This window comes from Alligator mississippiensis, chromosome 6 (assembly GCF_030867095.1).
Source record: "Alligator mississippiensis isolate rAllMis1 chromosome 6, rAllMis1, whole genome shotgun sequence".
NCBI classification, from domain to species: domain Eukaryota; kingdom Metazoa; phylum Chordata; order Crocodylia; family Alligatoridae; genus Alligator; species Alligator mississippiensis.
The window spans coordinates 8,759,021-8,769,385 of NC_081829.1; the positions used below are offsets into that span (position 1 = coordinate 8,759,021).

General features: G+C 44.8%; 1 long non-coding RNA gene across 1 annotated transcript; it reads left to right on the forward strand.

The window, feature by feature from the left end:
- The first annotated feature begins 671 nt into the window (after positions 1-671).
- On the forward strand, positions 672-8,500 carry LOC106739766 (uncharacterized). The gene is made up of 3 exons (XR_002090479.2): positions 672-992; positions 3,526-3,720; positions 7,078-8,500. It is a non-coding gene; the product is annotated as an uncharacterized LOC106739766 (long non-coding RNA).
- The last annotated feature ends 1,865 nt before the right edge of the window (positions 8,501-10,365 follow it).

A 10,365-nucleotide genomic window follows, 5' to 3' on the forward strand; every position in this document is an offset into this window, starting at 1 on the left:
TGCTGCACGGTCATGGAAAATGTCTGGCTGCCTCACGCTGGGGAGGAACTCCAGGAAAACAGCGTGCCTCTCAGCTAGGAGGGAGGAAGAAAGGAGCTTGCCTAAAGATTGACCTCAATATATCTAGTCCATGTCAATGATATCAGTTTAGATGGGCAGAAGCCACACAATTTAGGTCTTCGTTCAGTTTATAAATGCCCCAGATATAGGGGTGGTTTGGTTCCATCCCATTGCAAAATTCAGCCGCAGAACCCCATTTTGAAGGTCTCCCAAATACCAAGGTGGTTGGGACAGTGCATTTGTTCTGAGCCATTTCCAGTAACAAGACCCTCACTCTTGTGAGCACTGAATGCACTTTTTGCCACTCCAAAGTGGGGTCATGGCAATGGCAACTGGCAGTGAGGTATACCCTGCTAGTGCCAGAATAGAGATGACTGGGATGTCCCCGTTGTGCTTAGCTACATAATGTGTGTGTGTGTGTGTGTGTGTGTGTGTGTGTGTGTGTGAGAGAGAGATTTGCAACTGGGCTAGGGAAATGAAACCCACATTCCTGACAAGCCAATCTTCCTCCCCTCCCTCCACTTCTCTGTGTTTATATCAATACATATAAAACTGGCCACTCAGCAAGTTGGAGTTAAAGTTATGCTTAGTTAACTATTCTGCTGCTTTCTCTTGCAGCCTTTTAGTGTGCTGATCAGGCGAGCTTAGAGATGGGGGAACGGGAAAAAAAAAACCCAGAAAGGAAAGAGAACGAGAAGCCCAGGGCTCCAAAGCAGCTGAGGTGTCAAAGACAAAGATTTAATGAATGTGCCTGCGGTTCACCTGAACAGATGAGCACAAGCTAGAAGGAAAGAACGAAGAAAATGGAAAAAAGAAAGGATCATTTTTCAGATTGGCAGCTCCCCTCGCAGACATCTTTTAACAAGAAAAAAAAAGGACTCCCAGCCTTGCTTTTAAAGGGCCAGCATCATTATTCTGCTCTGTGGCAGCAGGTAGGGTGTTCTGGTCCAACCAAATGTGTTATGATGCTTTTCCAATGATGGGGTAGTAGATCTTGGGGTAATGGAGAGGTGTTAGCATTTCTGATTTTTCCTGTCTGGCACTCTGATCTCTTGGCTGATTATCCTCACTCCTTCTCTGTCAGGGACATCTTCTTAAGGGCAGAGAAGATGGACCGAGCTCAACCCTTCTTGGGTCTGGTCAATCTACACACGAGCATCCACACCTTGATATCAAGATCCAGCAGCCCAACTCTCATAGCTTATGTCGTGCTCTTTGGTGATAACTACTGTAACAGGAGCAGAATTAGGCCCCCAGGGTGGCCAGTATGCATCACAGCAGCCAGCGCTAAGGAACCACAGGCTAAATAAGACTCATAGCCTCTGTGTGTCCAAGGACACATACACACTGGGCACGTCTACACAAGATGCTTACTGCACATTACCCTAATAACACTGCACAGTAGCGTGTCACAGCAAAAACCGTGCTAATAGCCTACTGCTCAGTGTTATTAAGCTGATGCACAGTAAGCGTCACTAAATAACCGTTTGCCGGTGCTACTGCGCAGTAACTTTAGGTACTGGGCATTTAGTTAGTACTTTATTAAGGAAGTATTGAACCAAATGCGCAGTATCTAAGGTGCATCAATGAACGTGTAAATGCGTCCACTGACCGTTGGGTTGTACTTCTACTGCTGGTGAAGGAGGAAAGGTAGTCTGTACCAGCGGCAGCCGAGTCAGCTGCTTATGGATGGAAAGGTTGATCAGGGGCTGTAACAGCTGGGGGAGAAAGGGAGCAGGTTTCTTTAGTTAGCTGCTGTTAGAGCCCTCCGGGGGCTGTGGGGAATCACTCCTGAATCATTGGGGCAGGTGGGTTCATTGGACTCTGCTCTGAATGGAAAGGAAGCGGGAGCTGGCATCTGGGCCCTGAGGTGGGAACAGTTCAGTTTTGAGGATGGGCAAGGACTGAGGAAGAAGCTTTGCCTGTGGCTCAGGCTGGAGCACGTGCAGCATTATTCTGGAACAAGATTCAACTCAATAACAGCAGCCCCCAGCCAGGGGTGACTTCCAGACTCCAGGCCAAGGACCTCAATTTGGTTTGGGGCTGAGGGAGGACTCCAGAGGCATTTTCATTGAGGCATGTGTCTGGAAGCAGTTGCACAGCTGCATTTTAGAGGAAGATAGCAAGTTACCTGAAGAAACTGCCAGCAAGACCAGGCAAACCTGTTGCCTCATTTATCACAGTGCCCACAGATTCCGCTCCGAGACAGGAAAAATGGCAATAAATAGCCTGCCAGGACAGCTCTGCTGTATGCTGAGTATTTTCATAAGTACACCAGGTTTTCCAAAGGCCAGTGCAGGCTGTCGGTTCTTCGCATAGCCAAAAAATCCAGTTGTAATTTGCATGTGCAGTGATGTGTGTAGATATAACAATACACACATGTTCTTGCAGCCAGATTCACACAGTGGAATACATCAGTCGCTGGGTACATACAGACATCGCTGCTGCCAGCTAAGTGCAGGTGTTAAAGCAATGATGATGCTCAACTGTAGCACCCTGGGGTGCCTTGAGATCCCTTCAGGGGTGCTGTAGGGTGCTGCACAATGTTAGCACTGTTAGATGTGCAAACATGATTCACAAGATATACCTAGAGATTGCAAACAGGAAGCCATAGGGTTAAAACCATTCTGACTTGTTGAGGTCTTGCTGAGTTCTTTGCAATGGAAAAAAAACTGCTCTATTATTTTTCTGTAGTCAAAAAAGTGTGAAAACTAAGAGCTGACATTCGCCAAGAGTGCCGTCGGTTTATTGAGGGGTGCCTGGAATCCATCAAGGAGTACCTTGAATCTAAAAACCACCATTAGATAGAAACTTTCACTCCAGAATCACTGAAGCTAGCAAAATATCCTACATTACACCCTGGTGTGTTAAGGGTCTCCTGCATAAGCTATTGCTCTACAGTGTAACACAATCACATGCTGTGACCTGGTCTCTGCCTTCACTGGACAGATCACAATGCTGCGTGTGCTCTGTATAGCAAGTAATGTGGCATGCACAGCTGCCTCCCACTTCTACAGGCATCCATGGAACTCATACTTCATTCACATACAAAGAGACCTGCATATTCCCACAGGCACAACCCTATCCTTTCTTGCACAAACACACATGCACAAATGCACATACTTGTATCCTGACAAGCAGACCCATTCACGAGCAACATCAGCAATCCAACGTATACACATAAACACAGCCGTGCAACTTCCCCGCACAGACACATCTAAGGCCCAAAAGCTGGCGCTGGGTTTTTTTTTATTCCTCCTGAAGACAATTAAATGTGAGATGATGAGAGAGTTTCTGGTCTCAAGTGCCCTTGCTACTTAACAAGGGGGGGGTGTCCTCTCCCAGTGGCTCTTAGCAGATCCTTTTCCATCTTCTTTATAACCATTTCTCATGGATATCTTATTCTCTAATCAGTACCATATCCAAGTACTTGGCTATGATTTTTATCTGGATTTTCTCTTTCAGATGTCTAGAGGAAGCTATTTAATAAAACTATATTTAATGCAAAAGGTTCCAAGCCAGCCGTCTCCTTCCCTTTTTCCTGCTCATAATTCCAGCTGAGGCTACACAATGCAACTCAGGGAAGAGAGCAAAAGCAGACAGAACCATCCTCAGAAATGCCTTGGTGTTGAGGGCAGTGAGACATCCAGGCACTGAAAGGTAAGAGTAGTACTTCCTGTTCTTATGGAGCATTGCATCTTTAAAGACCCCAAGGCAAATGAGAAACCGTGTTTACAGTGATCAGTTTATTCAGCTACCAAATTGCAGCCACCTCTGGTGTGCAGTGCAGTAACTCGCTGCAATGCTGTGTATCATAGTTTGGGCAAGGAACTGAGAATGAATCTTTTAGACATGGGCCTGTTCTCACTTAAAGCCTGGCCCTATTCCAGAAGTTAATCATAAATCGTTGAAGTTAGATATAAAGACTTGAATTGGCTGTTGTATTAAGGCATTGAGATATCAGTGTAAATTTGGACCCCAGGGTCAATTTTGTTGGACAGGTAAACGAAGACTTTCCATAAGGTTGCTGAATCCATATAGAACTGATCAGACATCAGAAAATCATCAGCCTAGAGAAAACATGTTCATGGCCATCTCTGAGAAAACTAATGCCATATATATAAAGCTCAAGCAATCAAATCTGCAAATGACTTAAAAAGATTTCAGAATCCATAAAGATATATGTATATTATACATATATATCTTACATGCATACATACATATATATATATATCCATACATGTACATATTACACACATATGTATGCATCTTGTGATGTTACACATTCTGTGTTAGATTAATTAACATAGATAAAAGAATACATGTGCACACACATTTTTACATATGTATACATGTGTTGATGTATATGTAAAGGTAAGTATCAAGTTACTAACATAGAAACGTTCATGCTAAAATTTAGAGATGGCCAAAACTGCCAATAAGGTTTTGAGAGAAATGTATTCTTTTTAGATGTTCTTTTGCCTACATTTTTGAGGAAAATAATATATTTCAATAAAAAAACCCCAAACCCCTTGTTTCAGTTTCTTTGTTTCCTTTCCTCTCCCTTTTTCCATTTTGCTTATTTGCCCATGACAAAATGAGAGTGGGAATAGAAAGAGGAGAAACAACAAATGTTTAAATGATTTTGGGGAGGCTTTTTCAGCTTTTAATTCAAAAAGTGAACAAATGTCAAGGGCATATATGTATATGAAAATGTGCCTTTTAAAAGGAAAAAGGACATTTTGAGATGAAAAGCATTTGTCACGGGCAATTGGACAACCTCTGTGAAGTTCTGGAATTGTGAGCATGCCCGATGTGAATGCCCAGACCATATCCTATATATCATATGGGATTACACAGACACATCTATACAGTGATCCATAGTTCTTTCCCTACGATCTCCTGATTGTAACATTGGCTGGCTACTTCCGTGTCATTGCAGTAGCACTCCACTGATAGTAACCTAATCTCCTCTGCTTTTTTTTACCTATGGCATGTAGAGCAGAGGTTCCCAAACTTTTTCTTATTGCATCTCCTCTTCCAGATTTACCAGCTGTCTGCATATCTCTACCAGCATATGTTTTATATTTTAACACCTTAAATTCCCATTATTCTCATAATGAAAATTAAATCTGCCATAATACACAATACATACCTAATTTCTCTCGCGTACCCCCCAGAGATGTCTTGCATACTCCCAGGGGAACCCCTGTTATAGAGTGTTCTTGGTGTTTTGGCAATTGGTCCTTATAGTTATAGATAAAGGTCTGACATGGTGATTTTGATGGTTCCTTTAGTTAATGGAAGCCAGAGGGCTGGACACAATGGCCTAGGAGGCCCCTTCTAGTTTCATTTCCCTATGTACATCTCCACTTAGATGGGTCCTGCCTGTATCCTGACAACATACCTCCATCCATACAGTCTAGATCTAGATCATGTATATCAGGCAGCGTACCCATGTATATTGGGTACACACCATGTGCACACAATCTATGTACACCCACAGGGAGGCACCTGGGCATATTGAGATGTCTGAGCCAACTCAGACTGAGCTGAGCGCTCACCCAATTAATGAAAAAATTCTGTGCCTCCTCTCCTGACAAACCCAACTCCCAAGTACTTATTCAACATTACAGATGAGGGAATGAGGCTGACGTGAGGCAGAAGATAACTAGCATTTCAAGTACTCAGGGCAGGTAAACACCTGCTTGCCATGCAGACCTCTGTGCTCCTTTCGAGTGATAATCAGCCCACACAGAATTACCTTGCCCAGAGGCACCCAAGCCAGCGAATGCCTTCCCATCCCGGAGAACTGCAGATACAGGTCACAAGGTCACTGCAGCTGAGCTGAGGAGGAACAAAGTCCAATCAGAACAGACTCACTCCACTTTAAACTCTTAGCTGGGTGTTTTGTATTCCAGCCTGGGCCCTGGAGCACACGTTCTGCGACAGGAGGTAATAAAACCTGTTTATTCTGGATGCTGGCAGAGTGGGGGGCTCATTTATATCGTACAGAATTAAAGGGCTTGCAGCCAGAGCTGCACAACGGGTTCCCCGCATCAGCTAACACCCCACACACAAACCAAAAGATGTCTTTTAAGTGCACAAAAATTTCCGCCTGGCATTCAAGCAAAATTGCACTGGTGCAAGTGAGCATTGAGAGCGATGTTTCCATTTGGGGTTTGTGCAGCAGCTGGTTCCCTTTCACACTTTGTACCCACTTGGCATGGAAGCCAATGGCTGCACAGGTCCAGAACAGTGATGAATTTGTGTTTGTCTTTATGCCATCTCGGAGCAATCTGGGCCCGCTGAGAACTGGTGTCCATGAAGCCACAAAAACCAACAAAGAGAAATCCAGCCTCAGTGCTTGCTTCTGCCTACATGAATGAGTCTCCAGGATCATCCTGGCCTATTCTTCATTCTACCCAGTCATTTTAACTTGGTGCCTATTTCCATTTCATGTGGATGTTAGCATGGAGAGAGTTACGCCATGGGTGCGAATGCACCCCCTGTGCTGGAATTTGGAGAGGATGGAAGGTCCACGGCAAGTGATCTTGTCTACGGGAAGGGGGCTGGTAGCACAGCGAGGACCCACTTAGCAGATGTACATCATGATGCTAGCACCCACCTTGCCTACTTGCCACTTGATGCCAATAAGAAAGGTGCCCATTAGCTAGTTACATTCGAGCACTAGACAACTAGAGAGGTGCCCATCTGCTGGTTACATTTCTCCCCTCCCTGTAACTCACCCCCATTGTGGGTCTCAAAGCACCATGATGGCCAAGACCCCTCATGCAAAAGTCCGCCTTTCCTCCTGCTTTGCTTTTGCATGGCCTGAGCATTGTTTCCTCAGTCTGTGCTGAAAGCGGCATACGGCTGCCACAATTAAGGCTATCTAGGTTTCTGTTTAGCTGCGGGACAACATTGCTGAACACAGGACTTTGATCTTATTTCCTAAGAGTTTTTTTCTTTCCCTTTTCATGTGTGTTTTTCCCCATTTTTTGTCTCATTACTCAGGTGAATGCTGATGTTCCCGAAGGCGCCCAGAGCCAGGCCCATCGCTCCGGTCCAATCCAGGATGCTGAGGTCCCGGTTACCCCCCCACCCATTTACCTACCCCCACGGCAACCTCAGCCACCGTAACCTGGAGGCATGGGATGAGATATAATTTGGTCTGTGAGCAAGTTTGTTTGTGGGCCTCTCCTGAGCAAAGGCTGCCAATTATATTCAATGTGCTGAACTCTGTCAGATTAGGTTCTTGTCATCGAAAAGAGGAGGGTGCTTCCCCCCCCCCCCCCCTTTCTATTTTAATAGCATTTCAGAGGGACCCTAAAGACGGAGTTTGGGGGATGGTGGTGAACGCTGCTTGCGGGCGTCCTTCATATTTCTCTCCTCTCCTATGCAACCTCCCCCAGACCCTCATCCCCTCGCAGATCTCATGCACGACATGCATGCAGCTATTTTGAATGCGTGACTGATACATAGGCAGACAAGGTTCCTTGGGTGAATTTGATATTTTTTATTAGACCAACCCAAATAGTTGGAGAATAGTTATTAAGCAAGGGTTTTTCGGGTTCAAAAACCCTTCCCTTGACTGATACACGTGCACACCATTGTTCTTTATGGAACGCAGTCAGCGCCATTCGACTCCTTGTCCTAAACCAGTCATTCCCAGCCAGGTTCCTGTGGCACCCCGGTGTTCAGTGAGAGCCTTTTCAACGTGCTGCGGGGTGCTGCGCAATATCGGCACTGTTAGATGTGCAAATGCCGACATGTGATTCACAAGATAAACCCAGAGATTTCAAGTAGGACTCCACCGGGTGAAAAGCATTCCGACTTTTTGTGGCCTTTCTGAGTTCCCTGCAACAGAAAAGGGGATCTATTATTTTTCTGTCATCAAAAAACAAGTGAAAATAGTTTGTGAAATGGGGTGCCACTAAATTCTGTAGAGCTATAAAGAGGTGCCTCGAGTCTGAAAAGGTTGAGAACCGTTGTCCTAAACCCTCCATCGCTCGCAGAGGTTCTGCTTTAGCTCAAGCAATAGCAGGTTGGACTTGGGAGGAGGGAAGACCTGAGCTCTTTCCACGCTGTCACTACAAACGTCGTCATGGCCAGAGTATACAGCACAGTGACAGTTAAGATTGGAGTTTTACAGTACAGCTGCAGATTAAATGCATCATCTTTCCCCTTTGATATAAGGTGTGACCTATGCCCAGATATATCTGAACTAGACTCCCCTTTCTTAATGATCAGGGTTTGATGTTCATGCCAAATATAGGAAAAAAGGCTGCCAAATTGACCTATTCATTCCTTCTAGGTACAGCACACACACCAACTGCAGATGTTTCCTCAGCCTGATGAAAGGTATTTATACCTGAAAGCTTGCAAAGAAGAATCTTTCCAACTATTTGAGCTGGTCTAATAAAAGATATCAGATTTATCTTGTCTGCCTGTGTCCTTAGACCAATGTGGCTACAACCGATACCTCCAAATTGACCTCACTTTTACAGCGCACGTATCCTCAGGCGGCAGTTTCCTTGCCCTTGTTGTCATAATTAGAGATGTATTTCAGCTGTTGAAGGGAGACGGCTTTTGCTGGATGTTGGGGAGTGCATTGTTGGAAATGATGAATTTTGGGACTCCTTTCCAAGCACAAATTCTGTGCTTGGAAAGGAGTCAATGCAAGGCATCAGGATGCGACTGAGGGAGGAATTCAGGCCTAGGTGAGAGGCAGGAGGGTCTAGGCTTGAGGTCATTGAAATCAACAGCCTAGAAGAGTTTGGGGATGGGTGGACAAACTGTTCACCACAAAGTAGTAGCTGAAGCTAAACTGTGATCACGTCCTCCTCTTCTAGTGGGGACCAAGCTACCGCAGTTTAGCTTTTCTTCTCTTGTAGGGTAAAGGCGGGCACACAGGCAGTTACTGGGGAGCAGGTGATGCGTGTGGCCTTGGGTGGGTGGCTTCATCTCTGGCTGCCTTTATATATACCCCTGTAGAAAGGCAGCTAATAACACCTACTTCAATGAGGGGGCATAGGAAGGGCCAGTGTTGAGACGTAAGGATTTATTAAGTCACTTTGTCCTTCATAGCACCTGCATGCCTCATAATCCCATAACATATATGAGAAATTCTCAGGACTACTCTTCTACCCATCATGGGTGTTATTATTATTGGCCCATTTTTCACAACTTATCTGTGAGGCAGAGCAGAGCTCTTATCCCCATTTTACAGATGGAGAGCTGAGGCATAGAGAGGTAAAGGAATGGGTGGTGAGATGGGACGTGACCTCCCTGATCTCCCAAGACCTATGCTGCTGTTCTACTTGCTGGACCCGCCTTCATCTCTTCTTCCAAAACAGTGTCCATCAGCAATGGGAAATGGCGACTTTTTGAACGCAAAGAACAATTAGGATTTTCCCAATTGTTAGAGCGTTTCATTTTTAAAGACTCCTTGAGCTAAGTTAACCACACATTAAATATCGGAAATTGCCCAAGAGCTTTGAAGGTTTCAAGTCTGCCCTCTCTGCATTCAAGTTGGGACATTTTCTTGTGTCTCAGTACAGGTCCCAGTGAAATTACACATGTGGGGTTAACCTCCCTGGGAAGTCATGTCTTGTAGACTCAAGAATGTGAACCTCTGATGCCTGGGCAGGAAAAGCTGTGTCTGTTAGTACAAAGTCAGTAGCCAACAAATAACACTTTTGTGCCGGCCAGCTCTTGAGGGACGCCACTATACAGGGTTACCCACTATCCTGGGTTACTCTCTTGACCAACTTCATTGTTATCAGACTGATTATTTGTATGACTAGCATCATGGGACCCTCGCCATGGACCTGTGCCCCATCGTGATAGGCCCTGCACAAACGTTACAAAGGTTAGCAGCCTTCAGTTGGAGGATGACTACTCACAGGCAACGAGATAGGTGTTGCTGACATACTTAAGCCAAAGGAAGACAACGCACAATTTTGGCATGTGAACAGTACTTGGCATTGAGCCAGGAAATCAAAGCCCCCTGCCCCAAATTTTTCTCTCTTTAAATATTAGAATTCCCTCCTTAAACAGGCCAGGCATTCATGCAGCCATAATCTCTAAGAAGACCAAGCTCTGATTAAAACTCTAGCGTCGAGTGAGGCGTAATCCTTGCCACCTCGGGGCCATTTTATTATTTTTTTAGCCATTAAAAACTGTTTTCGCTAAATGAAATAAAGAAAGGAGGAGGAGATAACAAAACTCATTGCTTTTTCATATATATATATATATATATGAAAGAAGGAAGAAAAATTTTACATTTAAAAAAAGTTAATA